The sequence below is a fragment of the Pseudophryne corroboree genome, chromosome 12 (assembly GCF_028390025.1).
Source record: "Pseudophryne corroboree isolate aPseCor3 chromosome 12, aPseCor3.hap2, whole genome shotgun sequence".
NCBI classification, from domain to species: domain Eukaryota; kingdom Metazoa; phylum Chordata; class Amphibia; order Anura; family Myobatrachidae; genus Pseudophryne; species Pseudophryne corroboree.
In genome coordinates this window covers 36,330,669-36,356,501 of record NC_086455.1, presented here as the reverse complement: position 1 = coordinate 36,356,501, position 25,833 = coordinate 36,330,669, and positions in this window count along the sequence as shown.

Here is a 25,833-nt window from a genome sequence, read left to right as displayed (position 1 = left end):
TTGCCCTTTAGTAAAGCACTTACATAAAAAAATAAATGTGCAGTTATCAGTGTTTATGGTGCTCTGCCACCCAGAGCCGGCCCTGGGCATAGGCAAACTAGGCAAATGCCTAGGGCATTTGTAATGACATGGGGCACAAGCAGCTTCTGCTGATTAGAATGATATGCAGCATGCCTATATTCTGTATGTGACTACAGCTCTATCTGCATACGAAATGCATTACTAATGTGGGTCTACTACGGTATGCCGGCGCTCGGGATCCCGGCGCCCAGCATAATGGCACCGGGATCCCGACTTCTGGTATACCGGCAGCAGGGCAAGTGCAAAAGAGCCCCTTGCGGGCTCGCTGTGCTCGCCACGCTGCGGGTGCGGTGTCGCGCTACGCTATTTGTTCTCCCGCCAGGGGTGTCGTGGACACCCCAAAAGGGAAAATAATTGTCTTTATGCCAGCTGTCGGGATTCCGGCGCCGGTATGCTGAGCGCCGGGATCCCGACAATCGGCATGTCAAGTGCCACCCACTAATGTGCGGCATTATGTGTATAAGGTGTACTACAGTACTTGGTGGCGAAAAGTATAAAAAGGGCAGTACTGTGTGGTCTAATGTGAATAAAGAGCAATATGGTGTGGTGTAATGTGAATAAGGGGCACTACTGTGAGGAGTAACGTGGTACTACTGTGTGATGTACCGTGAATAAGAGACACTATTGCATGATATAATGTGAATAAAGTTGCAGTACTGTGTGGCCTACTTTCAACTGGGGGTATTATTGTCTGGCCATGCCCCTTCCCAGCAAGAACACGCACCGTTTTGGGCTGCGCACTGAATGTGCACACAGTTCCTATTTAAAATATAGGGGGTAGGAGCACCAAAATGATTACTGCTATGGGTGAAGGGTGATGGTGCTCTGAAAGGGGTACAGGGTCAGAGGCGGAACTAGCGTCTGTACAAGAGGGCACCAGCCAAAATCTTGCCTTGGGTATCATATTGGTTAGGGCCAGCTCTGCTGCCACCTGTCATCTGTAGGTAGGAATTACATTTTTGTGAGTTTTACCCAACATAAAAGTAAAGGGAAGCCCTTGTGCTATATATATATATATATATATATATATAATATTAAAGCTGCCAAAGTCATATAAACATAGGATTCAGGACTAGTTTATTTTAGCCCAATCACATTGAAACAGGAAGTGACATATGGTCAAAAGAGGTATAAATAGAGCAGCCCAAGTCCTATGCAGCATTGTCTGCTTGACCACAGGACTGGAGAGACCAGGAGAGAGTACTAATGTAGGACCATTTAATTGCCTCAATATTTGGCCAGCTAATGACCTTAAAATTCCTGTTTTAATTTAAATCTAGTCTAATATAACTTCCTAATAGTAACATTGTTATCTAATAGGATTTCAATAGAGAGCAACCTTGGTGGACCAACATAGGTTGTTCAAATAAGGAATACCAGTAATTCAACTTTATAATGTAATTTATTTACCTCATTCCAATTTAATAGCTAATAATGGTATATTAACCCCTTACCAATATCTGTTAAGAGAATCAAGCTCTGGAAACCAACCTTCCTCCCAAAACAAACAAGGGAGGCATTTGACTGTTGATTTATATATATATATATATATATATATATATATATATATATATATATATATATATATATATGGGCAAAAACACTCCAATCGGTTCAATAAAGGCTATTATTAAGTAAGTATTTCCAGACCAATTTGATTTAAACACTGCCATTATAAGGTTATAGATACTAACAAAATAATTTGTTAGGTAAAAAACCCACAGCTTCGGGCTTACAGTGGGTCCCAACAGATGAGACGTGCATGCACTGTATACTCTATGTAAGTAATCTAAGGTTTATAAAGCCCATACTTTGATTATGGTTAAAAGCCCAAACTATGATATGTATATTACTACCCACTAATAAGTTAAGTGATTAAGTTTTCACTTTTACGTAGTCCCATCACTACAATGATATAAGGAAATTAGAATGCATATTCTGTTTTGAGAAAATTATTGCATAAATTGTAATGGAACAATTGATGTTGATCAACCCTCCCAAATCCTACGACTTTGTGAAATATATTGTTTCATCTTTTAAATATATTATTTGTTATCTCCTTAAGATGTACGAAATAATCTGTGCCCTCCATGTTTGAATTATAACACCTCATAAAATGTATTAATTGTTCTTTTGTGAGAAATGATGCTCCCCAACTGTAAATGTATTTTTCAAATGTAATCCTGTAAACTAAATAATGTAAGAAATGTCCTTCTTATGAATTTATGGATATATTAAGACAACCCATTTCTGTTCTCTCTAAAGACACCCCTGATGAAGTCGTTACTGACGAAATGCGTTGGATGACACGCATTCTTTGAGAACACAGAAGCTAACACAAAAACAAGCTCTGCCCCAATCAGGGAGTTCTTAAGGAAAACTTTGTAATAATTGAATGTACTTTTTTATTACTACAGTGGTTTTTAAATAATGTTTTAATAAATCAAAAGTCTGTATTTCAATTGTACTTGGAATAGAATTATTGGGTTGTATTGAATAGTACATCGTGTGAAGGTTATCTACTGTAGGCCACACTGGCCACCACGTGACAGATTAGATTGATACCAATTATTATAAGTAAAAAACTAGACACCCCCGAAGATACACCGTTTTATCTCTGTTCCAACAGGTCCGCTCTGGCAAAGGACCAACGTCAGAGGATTGGCGGCCACATTTTTACAAAAGAGAACTGTATAGATAATATTACAAGGAACTGGGTATTAATACAGAAGCACAGTACTGGTAACCAAAACCAATATAAATATATATCAGGGACGTGCAGTCAGGGGAGGCGGGCAGGCGCGAGGCCAAGCTACGGGCTGTTAGAGCCCATTGAAAATGTGTGTAAAAGCGGCACTAGTACAGGTGCCTCAATGACAGGAGCGTGCATTCACTCACATGAAAGCACTCCCCTGTCAGTCCAGGAGATGTGATTGGCCCAGCGGATCCAGTGCAGGATCCGTCCGGATACAGTGCTTGATCCGCTGGGTAGAGAGCCTATGCGGCGGGACACGACGGGTTTGTGACAGCGGGACCTGGTGGACATTGCGCGGCTGGCGGCAGGCCTGGATCTGGGTGGATCCTTTGCCTGGTAGCCATTTTGCAGAGTTCGGCAGCGGGTACCCATTTCAAAAATGGCGCCTCAGCGTCATTTTTTAAATTCAAGATGGCCGCCACGAGCCAATCACGGCTCACCGCGTCATCGCCCTGCTCCCCCTGGCTGACTTATATAAGTCAGCGCGAGGCAGCGGCGTCAGTCCGATGGCGGAGGAGGAGCAGTGAAGATCTCCTGAAGGCAGAAGACGCCGGGGAAGTCCTGGATGGGCGGCGGCCATGCAAAAGACCTTAAAGGCCACCGCCCACCAGGTGAAGACGCCGGAAGCCCTGGAGCGGCGGGACGCCATGCAAAAGAGCTGAAAGGTCGCCGCCCCCAGGTGAAGGTGCAGCACAATAAAATATTAAAACATATGGTGTGGTGTTTTTATTTTAATATTTTCTTTACAGGCGGACTACGGGTGCCAGCGGGCCTGGCACTTGTGGTTCTCCAAGTGCCGGCATGCTTGGGCAGGCTAGCTGGGACCTGTAGGTCACCTGTAAAGAACAATATTATTCTGCCATGAACCCCGCACCCACCGCCACCAGGGGTGCGGGGCATAGCCCAGTTCTGGTTGTTGTTCAGGAGGGGGGACCCCATTTTATTTTTTGGGTGTCCCCACTTTCTGAGGAATTCCAGCCCTGAGCTGACCCGTTAAGGAGTGGGTAATGTGATGGCTGGGGGACCCCACACTGAGTGTCCCTCCTGCTATGTCATTATTCCCCCTTGCTGGTTGTGCCTGGTGCTGGTTTTCATGACATAGGGGGAGTCCCACGCTTTTTTTTTTTTTTTGTCTTCCTTTCTTCATGAAGGAGGGGGAGGGAGGGGGGGGGGGGGGAGAGTTAATAAGATCAGTGCCTTCCCTGCCGTTTAACTCACCGCACGTCTTAGTAGGGAAGCAAGATGTGAGATGTTCTTAGCCAGGATAATAACCAAGTATGGGTGTCACGAAATGGTGGCATAGTACAGTACATTAATATAAAATGGATTTGGCATAATTCATCGTGAAATTGTATTATTTCAGCAATTTAGAAGGAAGATGTCCAGATTTGAGAATGCCTGGGCAGCCTGCGTTTTTCTGACACACCCAGAAAACGGTAGGTTTCCGAAATTCCGACCAGAAACGCCAGGTTTCATTGCGGGTACATTGCGATTATGATCTGTACGTAATTTCTGTCGCTATTATTATCCCTCGCAAGTGCGCAATGCGAATGCTACACATGTGCAGTCGTTCGATAATCACTCAATTTGTGATTTCTCTGAATAGCGATCCATGCTGAATTAGGCCCATAGATAGGTGTTGTAGTTAGGTTAGCTGTGAGTTTACAAGAATAGAAGAGAGCAAAGAGTTCTTCAGTGAAGGTGACCAGTGGCCTTCCTGGAGAGCATACTCCTTCTGTATTTCTTTACTTCCCTCAAATAGGTTCAGTGGTGTAACTAGGGGCTTGGAGTCCCCTGGAAAACTCTCAAGGTGGGCCTCCTATTTTATTTCTATAAACCCATAGGTTTACACAGTGTCGGACTGGGGTATGAAGGGTCCAACAGGGAATACCGTGATAGGGGCCCATACGTAGGGATAAAGTCAGCCTCCAGATGGGGTGTGGCCAGTCTCCACAGAGGCTTGCAATACACCATAGTCTTGTGCAGTATAATGCAACATATCTATCATGTATAATACAAGTGCACATTCTGGAACCTAATCCCTAGAGGAAGGGGTTGAGCCTCCGGCAGTGGGGCCCACCAGGGGTTTCCTCTGTGCAGCTGCAGATATGTATGTACTAATGGAGTCATATAGGGAACCGTAAGATGAGGAAGGAGCTGGTACAGAATGCTGGTCAGAGGTGCTCCCAGCAGACAGACACACCAACAGTCACCCACAGGAGTACCAGCATGGACACCAACCTCCACAGGCGGATCCCAACAACAGAGACGCCTCCTCAGGCAAGTGGCAGACAGTATGGGGTCAGGCGAGGGCGCAGCAGGGAGCAGTGTTGGCATGTCGCAGCAGACGATTATCTGGGAGTCCAAAAATCCAGGCCAGGCTTCAGATCTATCCAGATGTCGGAGCTCACACACCGGAGCTCAGTGAGCCCCATTCACTTTGTAGGCCCATTTGCCAGTCTAGCCACCCTGTAGTTACGCCACTGAATAGGTTATGCCAGTTCAATGCCGAGAGACTCTAGTATGAACAGACAGTGGGGTACATTTACTAAGCAGTGATAAGAGCGGAGAAGTGAGCCAGTGGAGAAATTTCCCCATCAACCAATCAGCAGCTTTGTATCATTTTATAGTATGTAAATTATAGATGTTACTTCAGTGCTTATTGGTTGCCATGGGCAACTTCTCCTCTGGCTCACTTCTCCGCTCTTATCACTGCTTAGTAAATGTACCCCAGTGTTCCAAATAGGCCAGATTAACTGTCAGGTGGGTGCTGCTGACATTTGGCATCTTGGTGTGAGAGTGCACATAGGTGACAAAAGGGTAGTTAAGGCACATGTGTCAGTAATGTTAGGTGCTCCATTATCCTCCACCCCTGCTTAATTTCTGTGCCACGTCAAACTTTGAACGTAATAATGACCATCTTTTCTTGTTTTAGGCCCCAGGACTGGACAACAAACATCTGAGCTCCCGTAGGTGCCTGTAAGTGGTTCTGGCAAGATTCTATAAGAGTGAATCTTTTCTGTCCTGTTTTCACAGGTCTGCCCAACCTATACATTACATTCTCTTTATCCCAACCTTATTGTAACACAAAATATTAGCTACTTTACTGTTTTTCACACAAATGATACAATTATATCATTAGCAAATAATTTGTCATTTGTTGAAGTTTTTTCAATAAATAATGAATAAAAAAATTAGTTATGTAACTGTAGTATTACTAACACTATTGATTGTACATTAAGAGGATCTGTTGGGAGACAGCAGTGTAGTATGTTCCATAGAACTGGAATCTACCAGGGAGAGAGAGACTCAGCATATCACTTACCCAGTACAGTACATTGTTATTTTATAGTGCATCCAGGAAAGTTGTCCCATCTGATACTTCCATGGGTAGGATGAAGAATCCATGAACTGATGATTTTGTGTGAACCTGAGGGGGGGCACACCCCTAGCTTCTACACAGTGTAGATGGATAGGGGCTGGATGCAGGGTCCCTAGCTGGAAATATGGAATGGGGGCCGGTTGGAGAGACGATAGGGGGTCTGGCTGGATATACAGAGTTGGAGCTGCATGGACAGAAAGAAGAGAGACTGGCTAGAGACACAAAAGGGGAGGGAGTGGCTGGAGACATAGAAAGGGGGGCTGGCTGGAGAGACAGAATGGGGAGATGGCCAGAGACATGGAATGGGAGCTGGCTGGAGACACAGAAGGGGGCTTACTTGAAATACAGGGCCATTTTTCATGTTTGTTTTCAATAGCAATTTTTTAAGGCTTCGGAACTGCTAATCTAAGCAAGTGAAGCCCAGAAAAGATGATAGACACCCATCTGAACCATAGAAAACATTGACACCTATGGTAGCCTTATGGGTATGCATACTGACCACTACAGTAGTGACGCAGATGCCATGTTTCTCTATGTACCTAATCGCAGCTGATGGCATAAACACGACCAGAAAATGGCCATGACATGCCTGTGTTTTTGCTGCGACTACCCATTAACTCCCACAAATGGTCCCTTCCTGTTAATCACTGTACGATAAAAAAAACCTTGTGCATGCGCAATCGCCAAGGCCACCTAACGCATGCACAGTATGATCGATGTGTATGCGAAGTCTGCTGGAGAGACAGAAAGAGGCTGGAGTGACAGAAGGGGGCTGGCTGGAGAGACCCTGCGAGGCTGGACCTCCAAAAACAGGGGTGATGAGTCGGAAGTGGCTGGAGATTTCTCTTAACTGTCAGGATTAATGGCACATTATTATTAACGCCTTTGTTGTCATCATCGTCCCCCATGAAGATCTGATTGTATTTTATTTATACTTCATGTTTTAAAATTTGTATTCACCCACTGTAAGTTTTGTAGTGTGCCCAAGATGGGATGTGGTTAAGATTCCGGCTGTCGGGATCCCAGCAGTTAGAATACCAATGCTAGAATCCCAACGCCCGTCAGAATGGCGACACCTGAATCCCGACAGGGTTAGAGACCGACGCTAGAATCCCAACAGCCAGCATCCCGACCGTAAGTACAGCGGGGCGGGTTAGGCTTAGGTGCCGCCTGTGGGGGTTAGGCTGCGAGGGGGGAGTTTAGGGTTATTCTTCAGGGAAGGGGGGTTAAGGTTAGGCTACAGGGAGGGGGTTAGGCACAGCCGAGGGGAGTTTAGGTTTAAGCACAAAGGAGGAAGGGTTAGGGTTAGGCTGTGGGAAAGGGGGGGTTAGGTTTAGGAACCACACGGGAGAGGTTAGGTTTAGGACAGTGGCTCTCAAACTCGGTCCTCAGGACCCCACACGGTTCACGTTTTCCAGGTCACCCAGCAGCTGCACTGTGTGTCACCAACTGTCACATTTTTTAAATTCTCAGGTGACCTGCAAAACATGAACCGTGTGGTGTCCTGAGGACCGAGTTTGAGAACCTGTAGTTTAGGCACAAAGGAGGGAGGTTAGGGTTAAGCTGTGGGAAGAGAGGATTAGAGTTAGGGGGTAGGGGAGAGGGGATAGCATACTTTTCTCTCCCCAGTCGGGATTTTAAAGATCAGGATATTGTGATTGCTGGCATCCTGTCAGCCAGTCACACATACTGAACCCTCCAAGATGGCTGCCTCCTTTGTAATAAGGTTTCATTCTTGCAAATGTAAAGCACTTTAAGACCTTTTGAACACTGCTGATTCATTTCTATAATTCAGTGTATACACAATGCATGTGGCACAATAGTCTTATGTCCAATGCTTAATGAAGCCCAGTATCTTTGTAAAGTGATTGACAATACAGACTTTTACAATTTTGTATAATAGTATGCTGTTTATTTTAGATGTTATATGTGCTGGCCAGTGGCCAAATTCCTCCGACATGCAATTGTATGTACGCACACATTTTCTGGTTTACATTACAGCAAACCTTGTTTCTATAATTGGAGACATACTGCACAATGTACTGGAACTGTACAGCCTACTGGAACTGTCAAAACAATATTAAACAGAACTTTTCAACCTCACATTTTTATCTATTTATAAAATACATTTATGTAGCATTATAATTTACACCAATAAATTCAAGCCAATAAAAGATATCTACTGATTAGCTTTTATAAAATAATATAATCAGAACAAAACAAATGATCGAACAAATTGGGGTCAATTCATAGGGTGGTCTTCAGTATGCCGGCTGTCAGGATCCCGGCGCACAGTATACCGGCGCCGGAATCCCGACAGCCGGCACACCGACACTTTTTCTCCCTCGTGGGGGTCCACGACCCCCTGGAGGGAGAATAGCGCCACCGTGCCCGCAGAGTGGCGAGCGCAGCGATCCCGCAAGGGGCTCATTTGCGCTCGCCACACTGTCGGTATGCCAGCGGCCGGGCTCCCGGCGCCGGTATGCTGGTCGCCAGGAGCCCGGCCGCCGGCATACAATACTACACCCAATTCATAAAGCAAAGAAAAGCCCTGTTTTGCGGACAACAGGGCAATTCTCTGTTTTTGGCTTTTCATAGAGCGGGTTACCAGGGAGAAGTCCCTGCACCCCCCCTCCGTGCCTGAATCGCATAACCATACTTCTGTATGGTTAGTGTGATTCATAAAGGAACGGAAAGCCCTGCTTTCCACTCCTCTATGGAGTTCAGATTCGCCATCCCAGGACAAAGTGATTCGCAATCCCAGTGGCAAAACAAATTGCTCCACAGCGTAGAGCATCACCATTTCTGAATCAGGCCCTATGTATAGTAAATTCCTGATTAATGTGAAATATTTTCATTTATGTCTTTATGTCTATATCCAAAATATACACCCTTTAAAAACATATTGACAAAAATTAAACGCATTTACATATATGATATAGCAAGATATAAAACATGTATTTCTATTAAACATCATAGAATTACTTTTGCAACTAAACCTGTAGCCAAGTTTTAATCTTACGATGTGTCATTTTTTAGCAATTATCACAAAATCTACTTGGCACAGTATAATATCCCATATTCAGGCTGATATACAGCAGTACAGTAGCTACACAGGGCCGGTTGGAGCACTTGCAGCGCGCCGGGCAGGCAATGGGGGCGTGGCTTCATACGGGGGCGTGGTCAGTTACGCCCCCTGTACAGTATGAGCGCCGCTGAAATGATGTGCGGTGCGCAATGACGTCATCGCGCACCACACAGTAAAGGTCCTCTCCATGAAGGGAAACTAGACGCTACGCGTCTAGTTTCCTTCACAGCGGGAGGCAGCGGGACAGACCGGGCAGCGGGGGGGACAGCAGCAGCGGATCTTGCCATGGTGCGGCGCCCTCCGGATGGCGCCGGCGCCCTCCGGAAGGCGTCGCCCCGGGCAAAAGCCCTGGTTGCCCGTGGCAAGATCCGTTACTGACGCTACATCATGACAGGGGTAGTCAACCTCTGGCTCTCTAGCTGTTGTGAAACTACACATTCCAGAATGCCCTGCTACAGACTTGCTATTAGGGCATGCTAAAACTGTGGCAGGGCATTCTGGGATGTGTAATTGCAGAGTAGCTAGAGACAGGGCTGCCATCAGAAATTGTGGGGCCAGGGACTAACAAAATAGGCCGGGGCTCCCCTTATTGGGATGAGGGCACGGCAAGTGGAAAAGCATTTTTGAGGGGCACAAGGGAAAGGTGGTGGTGGGGGGGGGGGGGATACAGAAGGTGTGTGTGTGTTGGGGGGGGGGGGGGATAATGCCTGAGGGAGTGACGTGCAGTGTGATGAGGCAGAGCCTTTCCTGTAATACCAACATTTGCACCAGGGTTTTGACTGTTTAAAGAAAATGAAAAATACAAAGATAGGGGGGAAATGTAATAGGCTGTGAGAATCAGAAAGTGAGAGATTTTGGTAAAATTCTTCTGTTTTTTTTTTAAAGTAGCAATCGTTTACATGACAAAACCAGGTTGATTGTGCCATGTAAACGATTGGCACTTTAAAAAAAACAGGAGAATTTTACCAAAATCTCTCATTTTCTGATTCTCACACCCTATTACATTTCCCTTAATATGTTAGAAATATCTTCTTTGTATTATTCTAATCCTTTTTATAGTCAATACTCTGGAGTAAAAAGTCTATGGCAGGTGAGGCACTGCCTCCCCACCTATCTATTCCACACAAAACACACTACATTTCCAGGAGTTTATATCTCGGCACCTTTGCATAATGCCCACATGAACCCTTTGGCTCATATATTGTGTGTAAATCTGGTTCTGGTACTAGCCAGTGCCTCCTCAGCCATTTACCTCACCACACATCCCTGCCTGAGGGGTTCACGGAGACATTATATTTTAAATATGGCTGGATGGGCCTTGCAAATAAAGGGTCTGATTCAGACCTGATTGCCTCTGTGCATTTTCGCACAGTGGGTGATTATCGATAGACTGCACATGCACCGCTATGCGCATGTGTGTCATCAAACAACAACAGGCATCGCCAAACAGTGACAAGCTGGTGTGAAAATTCCGATCGCACAGCCATTCGCAAGCTGATTAGGAATGAGGAGGCCGCATGTGGGTGGTAACTGACCGTTTTCTGGGAGTGTCAAGGAAATCGCAGGCGCTCCCAAGCGTTTCAGGGAGGGTGTGTGACGTCAGCTCCGGCCCCGATCAGCCTGTTCTCATCGCACTGTAGGAGTAATCCTGGGCTGCGCAGACTGCACACAGTGGGAAAATCATTCGATGGTGAGTGAGGTGCGAACAGATTTGCTGCCCGCTGACTTAGGGACACATGCGGTTGCACACTTGCACGGGGCGAATTTACACTCCCCTTGGGCGGCGACTATCTATTCGCAGGACACAAAACTAGCAGCACAGTGATGAGGTCTGAATCAGGCCCAAAGTCCTATTGGATTGTTTGCTGTGCCTCTAGCATATATGAGTATACCAGGCTTCCTACCAGACTCCAACCCTGACATTGTAACTTTGAAATTTCCTTTATTAACTTGAAACGGGCAAACTTGCTTCTTTTGAAATTTTTTCTTTTTCTTTTTACTTTAATTTTTTTCCGTTGCTTACCACACCATATAACTTTGTGTTACTGTATGCACCCAAATAAATTCCTGTCACACACATACCTATTGCATTATATCTATCTATAGAACACCGACCATAACATAGATACAAGTCCGAGCGCTGCATAACCAATCATCTTTATTTTTGCAGGCCGGCGTGTCTCTGCTTCGAGTAGCTCCTGCTGTCCTGTGAAGAGGTGGTTCTAGACAGTGCCTTCTCCCCATCCTCTTCCTCCCCAGGGGCCCCGACCGGGTGGCAGCAGTATAAATTGGTGCAGCCAGCTAAACGCAGCGCAGGCAGACATGTAGGGAGGCCAATCCCGGGATCCCGGTATTTTGTCCCAAAAACGGCTGGGATTCAATCCCAGGATTGGAAGCTCCAATACCGGGGATTGAAAGATCAGCATTGAGCTCAGACGCTGCCCGGCTTCCTCTTCCCGGCTCCCCAACACAGCATGACGTGCAGTGAGAGGTCACGCTGCACTGTCCCACGCAGCCGGGAGCCACCGGGAGAGTGAAGCAGATGTTTCCCACCCGCCCGCCCCAGTGCTATGGTGAGTTATATGTGCGGGGCGGGCGGGGTGGGGCGAACACACAGGGAAACACCAATCCCAGGTATGAAAAAATGGCCCGGGATTGGCCTCCCTACAGCCTTGCAGAGATAGTGGTGCATCGCTGGCAGCATGTCACAATAGGAGCCGGCTGTGAGACAATCAGCGCTCCTGGACTGGCAGCCAATCAGGAGCCGGACGCTCCTGATTGGCTGCTGGTCCGCGAGCTCTGATTGGCTCGCAGCTGGCTCCTAATGTGAAAGGCGACCGGCGCTGCACCACTATCTCTGCATGGCTGCCTGCATTGCATTTAGCTGGCTGTACCAATTTATACTGCTGGCACCTGGACCCTGCAGTACTCCCCTGATGGCAGCCCTGGCTAGAGTGCCCCACGTTGCTTACCCCTAATAAAGGACATGAAATTAAAACCGCTATAGTAAAAATCAGGATACATACTGTAGATAAAATGGATCTTATTCAGAGTTGAATTGTATCTGGGAGCAAAGTAAAGTGTATTCACAGAGTGGATTGTAAACCGTCACCATCTTGTGACGCGTTTCACATCATCGTGCCCTTACTGTGCTTTGCCCACTTCTACACACCCACTCCAGCCCCCATTCTGGCAATGTGTTGTAGGCAGCTATAGATGCAAACTGCGGCCAACGCCAAGACAAAAAACACACATCACAAACAGATGCATGTGCGCAATAAAAAAAGAGGCAATTTGCGGTGGAAAATTAGCAGGCACTTGCATTTACATCCAACTCTGAATGAGACCCATTGTGCTGCATTAAAAGATGCAGTTCCACTTGCAACGGCGTCCATGTACCATCGGACACTCTGTGCAACCACAGTGTTGCTCTAATGTCAGATGGTGTTGCCAATTTCCGCTCGATGGTGCGATGTTCAACACAGTACAGCGGAATAGAGCTGCAGACAGTGGGTGTTTCAGTAGGAAGCTCATGGCCTGCATCATTAGCAGATATTTGCAGTAGCGGCTCTGTCAACACCTGAATCAAGCCCTATAGTATACATCTATGCTACAGTGTACATGTAAATATCTCCAGGAGAAGTGGGGACAGTATTAAATGGATCCAAGAGATTCCTAGGCCTGGTCTTATATAGACCATACCTGAAGTCTTCCAGCTACACCAGTATCCACTTCCAAGACCCCTTACATTGTGTAGTTGCTCACTGACATTTGCTTGCACAATGAGAGCTGCCAGTCATACTGCACAAGCCATTGGCGCATGTACCTACCTTCCCTACAGTGTACATACCAGGTGCACAGGCGGTAATCTCTCAGGAATACTCATGTAGCCTCCTGGACACTCCACAATCCATGATGATGTCACATGGGAAAACTGCACTGCGGGTACTCTCAGTGGTGCCGAGAGAGGGGGGGGAGAGGGTACAGATTACCCGAGCCCAGGTCTGATGGAGGGGCCCAGCGAGGGGCCCAGTAGGGGTCCAGGCCCCCTCTCCCTTACCTGTCAGCAGCAGCTGCAGCCTTCTCCTCAGCCCAGCACACTCTGCTGTGTACTGGGCGGCAGTGTGGCCATGGAGGTGCTTAAAATACAATTTTTTTCAGTATTTTTTTCTAAAGGTACATGACCACGCCTCCTGTGATTAGGCCACACCCCTTAAAAAAAGTACCTGGGCCCAGCCCGGCTCTCGACTGCCCTGGGTACTCTGATACATAAATGATTCAGGGGCAGATGTATTAACCTGGAGAAGGCATAAGGAAGTGATAAACCAGTGATATGTGTAAGGTGAAAAAGGCACCAGCCAATCAGATCCTAACTGTTAATTTACATAATGGAGCTGATTGGCTGGTGCCTTTATCACCTTGCACATATCACTGGTTTATCACTTCCTTATGCCTTCTCCAGGTTAATACATCTGCCCCTAAGTTCTAAAAATTCTTCATACAGTACATGTCTGGTGAGTGCTCCCAAATGTATGTCTGCCCCTATCAACTGTTTTTTTCTGTAGTCCCAGAATCAGTTTAGTAAGAAAATACATAACTTCTGGTATTAGGACGAAATCAGCAGATCCCTGGATAAAGTATTAGGCATGTTTATATTGCAGACAACAAATAATCTCCATAGGAACTAAGACACAACCGTGCTGTAGACGGGTAACCCTAGGCTTTGCTGTGCCTGAAAAAAGCTGGCCACACATCTACAGATTATCATTCCCACCGGCCAACTAGATATGTGGCATAATGCAGGCTATACTTGCAATCCATTATTTATAGCGGAATGCAGTTAGCACATTGATGTTCACAATGTCAACATCCATAATCAGTACAATGTCAAAATTGTTGACATGTCGACATCTGGAAAATGTTCACACTGTCGACCAGTTACTGTAAATACTGACATTTTGCAAAATGTCATCAATAGGTTTAGGGATAGGGGAAAATTAGGGTTACGTACTGCTGCAACTGCAGGCTGCTGCTTCATCCAGGGCCGGCAACAGAAATCTTGAGGCCCCATACAGTGACATCTCTGGGGCCCCCTCAGATTTACAGTGCATCCGGAAAGTATACACAGCGCTCCACTTTTTACACATTTTGTTATGTTACAGCCTTATTCTAATATGAAATAAAATAATTTTTCCCCTCAAAATTCTACACACAATACCCCATAATGACAATGTGAAAAAAGTTTTTGAGATTTTTGCAAATTTATTTAAAATAAAAAACTAAGAAGTCACATGTACATAAGTATTCACAGCCTTTGCTCAATACTTTGTTGATGCACCTTTGGCAGCAATTACAGCAGCAAGTCTTTTTGAATATGATTCCACAAGCTTGGCACACCTATCTTTGGGCGGTTTCGCCCATTCCTCTTTGCAGCACCTCTCAAGCTCCATCAGGTTGGATGGGAAGTGTCGGTGCACAGTCATTTTCAGATCTCTCCAGAGATGTTCAATTGGATTCAAGTCTGGGCTCTGGCTGGGCCACTCAGACATTCACAGAGTTGTCCTGAAGCCACTCCTTTGATATCTTGGCTGTGTGCTTAGGGTCGTTGTCCTGCTGAAAGATGAACCGTCGCCCCAGTCTGAGGTTAAGAGTGCTCTGGAGCAGGTATTTATCCAGGATGTCTCTACATTGCTGCATTCATCTTTCCCTCTGTCCTAACTAGTCTCCCAGTTCCTGACACTGAAAAACATCCCCATATCATGATGCTGCCACCATCATGCTTCACTGTAGGGATGGTATTGGCCTGGTATTGAGCAGTGCCTAGTTTCCTCCAAACATGATGCCTTGCATTCACGTCAAAGAGGTCAATCTTTGTCTCATCAGACCAGAGAATTTTGTTTTTCATGGTCTGCGGGCTGCCATGTGGTTTTTACTTACGAGTGGCGTCCATCAGGCCACTCTACCATACAGGCCTGATTGGTGGATTGCTGCAGAGATGGTTGTTCTTCTGGAAGGTTCTCCTCTCTCCACAGAGGAATCCTGTAGCTCTGGCAGAGTGACCATCAAGTTCTTGGTCACCTCCCTGACTAGGGCCCTTTCCCCCTGATCACTCAATTTAGACGGCCGGCCAGCTCTAGGAAGAGTCCTGGTGGTTCCGAACTTCTTTCATTTACGGATGATGGAGGCTACTGTGCTCATTGGGACCTTCAAAGCAGCAGATATTATTCTGTACCCTTCCCCAGATGTGTGCCTTGAGACAATCCTGTCTCGGAGGTCTACAGACAATTCCTTTGACTTCATGCTTAGTTTGTGCTCAGACATGCACTGTCAAGTGTGGGACCTTATATAGACAGGTGTGTGTCTTTCCAAATCATGTCCAATCAACTGAATTTACCACAGGTGGACTCCAATAAAACTGTAGGAACATCTCAAGGATGATCAGTGGAAACTGGATGCACCCAAGCTCAATTTTGAGCTTCATGGCAAAGGCTGTGACTACTTACGTACATGTGATTTCTTGGTTTTTATTTTTAATAAATTAGCAAAAATCTAAAAAAAAAATTTTTTCACGTTGTCATTATGGGGTATTGTGTATAGAATTTTTAGGGGAAAAAATTAATTTATTCCATTTTCGAATAAGGCTGTAACATAACAAAATGTGGAAAAAGTGAAGCGCTGTGAATACTGTATATAATAGGGGTTCTAGCAACCAACGGTGTGGTTTTTAGAGGTCTTAACAAATTTATCACAAGATTAGAGTATATATATATAATTAAATAAAAATATTTTATTTTATGATAAAATGACAAAAACGTTGTATAAAAAATAGATATGAATAAATATAAATCTAAAAATCAATACACAATATAGGAGAATGCTATATAAAGTGCAAATTGCAAAGTACACAGATGGCTCCAAATATGTTAAGTAAACTTAGGATACCGGGAGAAGTAGCCATTCGGATTCCTCCGATTGTTAGAGCTGGAAGAGTTTTATATATCTATCTATCTATCTATCTATATATATATATATATATATATACATACATAGATATATAGATATATATATATATATATATATATATGTTGTGCTTATATATACAGTTGTGCTCATAAGTTTACATACTCTAGCAGAATTTGTGATTTTCTGGCCATTTGTCAGAGAATATGAATGATAACTCACAAACTTTTCTTTCACTCATGGTTAGTGGTTGGGTGAAGCCATTTATTGTCAAATAATTGTGTTTACTCTTTTTAAATCATAATGACAACAGAAATTACCCAAATGACCCTGATCAAAAGTTTACATACCCTGGAGATTTTGACCTGATAACATGCACACAAGTTGACACAAACGGGTTTGAATGGCTACTAAAGGTAACCATCCTCACCTGTGATCTGTTTGCTTGTAATCAGTGTGTGTGTATAAAAGGTCAGTGAGTTTCTGGACTCCTGAAAGACCCTTGCATCTTTCATCCAGAGCTGCAGTGACGTGTCTGGATTCTGAGTCATGGGGAAAGCAAAAGAATTGTCAAAGATCTGCGGGAAAAGGTAATTGAACTGTATAAAACAGGAAAGGGATATAAAAAGATATCCAAGCAATTGAGAATGCCAATCAGCAGTGTTCAAACTCGAATTAAGAAGTGGAAAATGAGTGCTTCTGTGGAAACCAAATCACGGTCAGGTAGACCAACAAAAATTTCAGCCACAACTGCCAGGAAAATTGTTCGGGATGCAAAGAAAAATCCACAAATAATTTCAGCTGAAATATAGGACTCTCTGAAAAAAAGTGGTGTGGTTGTTTCAAGATGCACAATAAGGCATTTGAAGAAAAATGGGCTGCATGGTCGAGTCGCCAGAAGAAAGCCATTACTACGCAAATGCCACAAAGCATCCCACTTACAATACTCCAAACAGCACAGAGACAAGCCTCAAAACTTCTGGAACAAAGTCATTTGGAGTGATGCGACCAAAATTGAACTTTTTGGCTACAACCATAAATGTTACATTTGGAGAGGAGTCAACAAGGCCTATGATGAAAGGTACACCATTCCTGTGAAACATGGAGGTGGATCGCTGATGTTTTGGGAATGTGTGAGCTACAAAGGCACTGGAAACTTGGTCAAAATTGATGGCAAGATGAATGCAGCATATTATCAGAAAATACTGGAGGAAAATTTGCACTCATCAGCCCGGAAGCTGCGCATGGGACATAATTGGACGTTCCAACATGACAATGATCCAAAACACAAGGCCAAGTCGACCTGTCATTGGCTACAGCAGAATAAAGTGAAGGTTCTGGAGTGGCCATCTCAGTCTCCTGACCTCAATATCATTGAGCCACTCTGGGGAGATCTCAAACGTGCAGTTCATGCAAGACAGCCCAAGAATTTACAGGAACTGGAGGCTCTTTGCCAAGAAGAATGGACAGCTTTACCATCTGAGAAAATAAAGAGCCTCATCCACAACTACCACAAAAGACTTCAAGCTGTCATTGATGTTAAAGGGGGCAATACACAGTATTAAGACCTGGGGTATGTAAACTTTTGATCAGGGTCATTTGGGTAGTTTCTGTTGTCATTATGATTTAAAAAGAGTAAACACAGTTGTTTGACAATAAATGGCTTCACCCAACCACTAACCATGAGTGAAAGAAAAGTTTGTGAGTTATCATTCATATTCTCTGACAAATGGCCAGAAAATCACAAATTCTGCTAGGGTATGTAAACTTATGAGCACAACTGTGGAGCTTGTTACCTCTCAGCACTCAGGAAACTCATGGTACTGGCAAGCTGTTTATTCCAGTGAACAAAAAAGACACAGAATCCTGGACAGATGGCAGAGGTAAGTCCCCAAATATGAGAAATACAGTCAGGATCATGACAATTTGAAAGATCTACCCAGCATTCCTCTGCAGTGCAATTATCTGTGCTATTTAGAAAACATGCTAGCATACTTTTCAGTGTAATTACCAGGGCTATGCTGAAGATCCATTAAGCTGTTTTCTATATAGTTTTACAATATTTAGTGATTTTTATTTAGTTGGCATATTTAGCTAGTGCATTTTGCTGCTAGTGACATCTAGTTAAATGGTACATTTAGCTAGTGTTTTTAGTAAGCCAATCAGTCTTTCTGACGTGTCCTGTTCTCTTTAAATATATATGTCTGTATCTTGAGCCTGTGCTACTTAGAGTTGAAGTGAACAATCGTAGTTTCAGGAATTGGGGTTGAAGTACTCGTCAACTTGGTTCTGTAGTCTCAGGGTCCCAGTAGGCACTCATAACAGGTAATTGGCCGCACTACAAAAGAGGGGTGTGGAATGCATGACCGGCGGTCAAAAGATTGCCAGTCAGCATACCGACGCCGGGATCCAGAGTTTAGCAAGCCCCTTGCGGGCTCGGTGGTGACCTACGGTCACCACTGGGTTCTATTCCTACTCTATGGGTGTCGTGGACACCCACGAGTTTAAATAGTCCCGTTGGGATTGTGAGGGGGCGGAATGTAGGGGGAGGTTTTGTGACCGTCGGCCTCCTGACTGTCGGTCATATAACTACATCCCACAAAAGAGGGGTGTGGTACCTGGTAGGGTAGGACTTCAGAGGAAGCCTTTGAAAGTAAGATGTAGAGAAACTCGTAGAGACCCTAACCCCCACCTATTCCTCTCTTGGATCATGGCATTGGTGCACCTTTTAATTGCTGCAGTGCAGATAAGGACCTCTCTTTATGCCTTCTGTGAAGCGGTGAGATCATACTGCTGGATAAGCTTATTTACAGACTCTACTCCTGCCAAATTCAATACAACAGACATGCGGGGATTAAATAGGGATTGAGTGTGTTCTCTGAATGGTGGAAGCTATGAATAGTATGCTATTCCCAACACTCACCCTTACCTTAAACTACACTAACAGCCTGAGACACTGATAAGCTCTTCTTCTATTAGCTGGATCCCGCTAATTAATTATTGCCTGCATAATGATGGATGTCTAATTTACGTACTTATATCCAATACAAAAGGAGTTAATTGGATAGCCTGCTGGAATGCTTTTGCTTACTAACAAGCTGCCTGAAGTTGTTAGATATCTTGTTTGATTAAGCTTCTTAGCCTCTACAGTATGTACATTATGTGTTATTCTAATCACCACCATCATACTGTATGTCTGTGTGTAAATCTGGCTCGGATACCAGCCAGTGCCTCACCTGGCACTGACCTCACCGTACCTCACTAATAGCCTTGATTCTAGCTTACATTCTGGCACTCTAATAATGGCTTATATATCTGCAGAATAATCATTTATTTTTATTGTTTTCAGTGCTGCTATTAATGGGTAATTGACAAATATAATAATATTATCTTTTTATGTTAGTACAGGTTGAGTATCCCATATCCAAATATCCGAAATACGGAATATTCCGAAATACGGACTTTTTTGAGCGAGAGTGAGATAGTGAAATTTTTGTTTTCTGATAGCTCAATGTACACAAACTCTATTTAATACACACAGTTATTAAAAATATTGTATTAAATGACCTTCAGGCTGTGTGTATAAGGTGTGTATGAAACATAAATGAATTGTGTGAATGTAGACACACTTTGTTTAATGCACAAAGTTATTAAAAATATTGGCCAAAATGACCTTCAGGCTGTGTGTATAAGGTGTAAATGTAACATAAATGCATTATGTGCTTAGATTTAGGTCCCATCGCAATGATATCTCATTATGGTATGCAATTATTCCAAAATACGGAAAAATCCGATATCCAAAATACCTGTGGTCCCAAGCATTTTGGATAAGGGATACTCAACCTGTATATATCTTGGGACAGTCCTATACTCATTGTGTGCATGTACTGTATTTTATATATGAATTTTATATACAGTGTAAGTACACTGGCTGAGTGCAGAGCCAGCCCCAAACAATATGATGCCCTAGACAAGATTTTGGCTGGTGCCCTCTTGCACAGACGCCAGTTCCGCCTCTGACTCTGTACCTCTTTTCCAGCACCATCACCCATAGCAGTCCTCAATTTGGTGTTCCTACCCCCGATATTTAAAATAGGAACAGTGCGCACATTCATGCAATAGTGTCTCTTATTCACGTTACATCACACAGTAGTACCACGTTACTCCTCACAGTAGTGCCCCTAATTCACATTACACCACACCATATTGCTCTTTATTCACATTAGACCACACAGTAGTGCCCTTTCTATTCATTACGCCACAAAGTACTGTAATACACCTTATACACATAATGCCGCACATTAGTAATGCATTGCGTATGCAGATACAGCCGCAGTCACACACAGAATATAGGCATGCTGCATATCATTCTAATCAGCAGAAGCTGCTTGTGCCCCTAGGCATTCCAAATGCCCTAGGCCACATATTCTCAAAATCAGTCCTCAGGAACCCACACAGTGCATGTTTTGCAGGTTTCCTCACAGAATCACAAGTGAAATAATTAGCTCCACCTGTGGACCATTTAAAATGTGTGAGTGAGTAATTAATACACCTGTGCACCTGCTGGGTTTCCTGCAATACATGCACTGTGTGGGGTCCAGAGGACCGAGTTTGAGAACCTGTGCCCTGGGCATTTGCCTAGTTTGCATATGCCTAGGTCCGGCTCTGGCTGAGTGAACTGTAAATGTTTATACATTTTAATGTGCTATTAAATGAATTGATTAATGTCAAGCCTTTTTTCTAGTTTTACATCCTTAGGGTTTCAGTTTTTCTTTTTTGGTGATTAGAAGCAGCAGTCATTACCATTTGTAGGGTGACCATAATAATCTGGGACGCCATGATTTACACAGTTTCTGTGGCTGGCTAAACTCTAGCCTGAATTTCACCTGGTTTTAGCCAGCCACAGAACCTGTGTAATCATAGGTGTCCCAGATTAAAGGGATATTATGGTCACCCTAGATAACTAGCTGTTATTTGGCTCATTCAGCAGATTTAGCAATTGACTTTTTTCCTTTTTCAAACACAGAGGCCAATTTATCAACGAGTTTAGCTATTTAAGACTTGTTCCATATGATAAATGGTGCTTCAGCCAATCAGCTCCCAACTATAATTTTTCAAACACTTGACAGTCAGGACAGTAGTTCCCCAGTATTTGTGAATCAGTGCACCCCTAGAGCATCAGAATTTATTTTGCGGCACCCCAAGGTCAAAATTGTCTTATTGAGGAATTTAGAAATAAATTTTAATTTAAGTAAACTGTGTTTATATGTCATCCTTAGGTTCGATTGTGTGGTGAGGGACAGGATTCTCTTCTGTTTGTCCACATAGTTTATGATTGGCAGACACCAGAAATGGTTTTGCCTATTACATTGGCCATAAATAATTTGTAATAAGTAATAAGTATGCAAACTACTTCACCAGTTCTTAAATATTGTGCTTGCCCTTTGGTTACCTGCTCCTGGTATCCTGGCTTGCTATTTGATATTCTGATGCTACATATGAAGCCTTGTGAACATGCAACTTGAACAGCAAATGCAAGAAACACATACAGTATCAAAGTGTTTCATATACAAGAAGGCTGAAACACTTTAGCTTTTCCTGATAAGAAACCTTGGGTGGCTTTTCTGGAGAAATGTGCAGGAAATTGTGCATGCTTTCGGTCTCTTCTTGCTCCGTGTGATCTTGTGTTCAAAAACAAATCCCCAAATTTTTACCACAGATTCTTTTAAAGTGTGTTTCATTGCGTATCTTCCGAAAGATAAGACCTTGACTTGGGCAATGCCCTATTTGGAGAAAAGTGATCTGTGATGTGTCTGCCCTCTCCCTCTCCGCATCATTCAGAGACCCAACATCCACCTCCTAAAGTTGTCTAAGATGAGTCAGGGCACACACATTATGTGCACTCAGCATGTCTGCATATGCATGAGAAACAAATTTCCGGGAGCCCAATGTTAGCAGGTGTTAGCAGGGTAATCTTGAAGCTGAGAAAGACCTTCTGGAAATTGGATACTAAGGGCATGATGTAACAAAATAGTGCCTTGAAATAGTATTCTGTTTGAAGAGACAGTAATCTCTTAAGAACACCATCAACATATAATTGCCTTATAGATACCACCACCCACCTTTCCCAGATCACTTGAGCAAAGGAACTAATTCAGCCAATTCACAATGTGCTCACAAAATAGTATCAGGACCAATCCCAAAGCACCAAAAATAGTATTGACCAGGATCCAGATCTTAATTGTCTGACTTAATATAGGAAGACCATGACCAGATTCATGCCCACCTAACAATACCTGCAGGGGGCCAGGAACAATCTGCCCTGCATGAAGTGCCAGCAAACCCTAACCATCCACAACAGTTACCCATGCCTTCAAATGAAACAGTTGAGAATCAAAGTAATAAAGAAGGACATTTGGGAGAGCCAGTCCCACGAGTTCTAATGAGGGTAGCCAATTTAATTTGAGGGCACTTGTCCATCAAGATTACAGATGGCTGTCAATTTTATGGAAGATGTGTAAAGGGATAAACATAGGGGAATGCTGAAACACGTACAACTTAGGCAGCGCCACAATCTTGACTAAATTAACTCTGCCAGTCAGTGTCAATGAGAATTTTCATCAAGCTTTAATCCTGGACTCTAGGTAGTCATACAGCGGATGGACACTCAGGGTGAATTATTGGAATCCATATTCCCAGGTATTTAAAGAGGTCTCCCCAACATAGCAATACAGTCAATGGTTATATCTTTCTTATAGTGGAGATGTGTGTGTGCATTGATAATACCATGGATGTCTATAAGTATATGTGTGACATTCTGTAATGGACCCCATACATACTTACCAAATTTGTTGACCCATCTTCCAGAAGGGGGAGCATGATAAGCGGAAGGAGGTGTGGCCGGCGGGAAGCTGGGCTGTGCGGTGGTGTGGCATCACGATAGCGACATCATCGCTCCGCCCTGCTATACAGTGCTTAGAAAACAGGCACTGTATAGTAGGGGGTGGAGCTATAATGATGCAATTCAGTGTGAACCGTGTCATTAGGTCCCCCTCGGACCGCCCACTTGTGTTTTACTGTGGGTGGCCAAGGGGGGATGCAGGAGGCTGGCTGGGAAGGCGGGAGACTCGCCCTCCTTTTCCGGGGGGCTGTTATTGCCACTTGATCTTCGGGAGCCTCACAGCCATTCTGGGAGGGTAGCCAAGTATGCATTTCCATTACAAGGAGGGTTGGACACCTTCTAGATTTAGCAGTGCCATTACCTAGCTAATATTTATGAAGCTATGCAATATCAATTATGGCATTGCACATTGTGACTCAGCCTCCTTCCCATCCCCCGCTACACAATGGAATTGTGCATCATGTTAAGGTGGGTACACACTCGAAAGATATATCTGCAGATCAATTGATCTGCAGATATATATATGGACGGATCGGGCAGTGTGCTGAGCATACACACTGCCCGATCCGTCGGGGACTGACGTCATGAACTGGGCATCGCCCGCCCAGTTCAGCTGTCAATCACCGCCGGCCGCCACAGCATGTGTACGGGCGGTCGGCCGAACGCCGTACACACACAGCGACGTGCCAATATATCGGTAGATTATTGGCCATCGGCTGTGCTGCGGGGCTGATGCGATACGTCTGTGAACGATGGAGTTCACAGACGTATCGGCCGTACACACTGGCCGACGGACCCACGAGAACGGTCGATATATCGCCCAGTGTGTACGGGCCTTTAGAGTGAAAGGACCTGAGTGGTTGGTTCACTCTCTCGTAAGGCCTCCATGAAATTCAGGACCCTCCCAGACGTTCCAGTACAATAGGCAAGTATGAGTTAAAAGACTGTGCTGAAGACTTAAATTTCTCAGAAATTCCTATTTAAAAAAACCCAGACGCCTGATGTTTTCTTGTCCAAGTTTGTTATTATCCAGCTGGAACTAAACATTTTCCCTTTATGTTTGCTATGAAAACATCACAATAAACTAACTGTCTGCATATGCTGCTTCTAATTATTAGAAGGGCATCTGAGTTCCTTATGATATGTGAAAGATTACAGACATTTAGAGCTAGAATCATGTGCTTCAGTGGTTCATGTTCTGCGGGCAGAAATCCAGTCCTCCAGGAGACATACTGCATTAATATAAGGGTAAATTAGTGCTGAACATGACATGGAAGTATCAAATTAGCATTTCAGGCATAGAAAAAAGGGTATGATTCATGTCTAAGGGGCTTATTTATCAAGGAATATTTGTGGATACCCTCCAAAAAAACTGTGTTTGAGGGGTATCAGCAAATAGTAAGTATCCACTGGATTTATCTGTCGGGTGAAACAGTGGATTTGACAGATATCTGCTGCAATTCCTCATTTTCATTTCAATCACAAATGTAGTCCCACTAGAAACTTACAGTATGCTTTTCAGAGCTTGGAGTCTCGGACAGCTGGCGTTAGCCATTATAGCCTATAGGCTACAATCTGCAAAAGGTAAGAGGAGAGGGATCTGTAGAAGTCTCCCCATCACATAAAAGGACATACTAAAGGGGCATACACACTTGCCGAGAAAGTAAACAACGTCGCTCATTTTCACCCTTTCTGAGTGAAGTCGTTTACTTTCTCGGCAAGTGTGTATGTCGGCGATGATGAACGATGCACGGCCATGCGGGTCGTCAACGGCCCTTGCTGTCGGCTGTGCATACAGCTCAATTTGGACTGTCGTCCATGAGCTGCATGCACGGCCCAGCCACGCGTGACGTCACTGAGCGATGTGGTCGTCATATCGCTCAGTGTGTGTGCATGGCCGCCGACTGCCCGGCCCTGGGAGGGGGAAACACTAGGCGACGTCGCTCATAGTGCATGTTGCCTAGTGTGTACCCTCCTTTAGTATAGGAGCTTAGAGGGTGTTCTTTAGAAAACAGTATGAAAGAGAGAGATATATTTATTATGTAAATACTGTGCACATAGGACCCAACTATCCACCATACAGTATACAGCCCAAACTCCAGCATACTTACTGTGGGGTTGGCTCTTAGTTGCACGGATCTGTGTTCATGGACGCAGATGGCTATTTTTCGTATACAGCAAATGTACAAATTCAAATTTATGCAGCTTTGCGCATGTCCATCGTGTTCTTAAGGACACATTTGTATTTAAACCCTTTACTGATCCATCGTGTTCTGACTCGAGTCAGATGCATGAGAGTGTTCTGGATGTTTATTAAACTCTGTGCATTCAGAGTCAAGTGTACGTGTACGGGGAAGGGAAGCTGTTTCCTGCGGACCTCTTGCACCTACAGTATCATGTGACTTTTGTAAGTTCAGATATTAATGATGACTGTTGCGGCAGCTGGGGCAAAATCAAAGGGTTCTGCGGTTTCTGGTTACACACGCAGGACCCTGCACAACAAGACTAATGGATACTAGTATTAGCATAAAGAAGAAAGTGAGGCTCCTGTGACAACTACTTTGTGTGCGACTCAGCCCCGTGTCCCCATTAAAAAAACATATAACCTCATAATTCTAATGCTAAAATATATCCTCATACCATTGGTGTATCTATAACAGATGCAG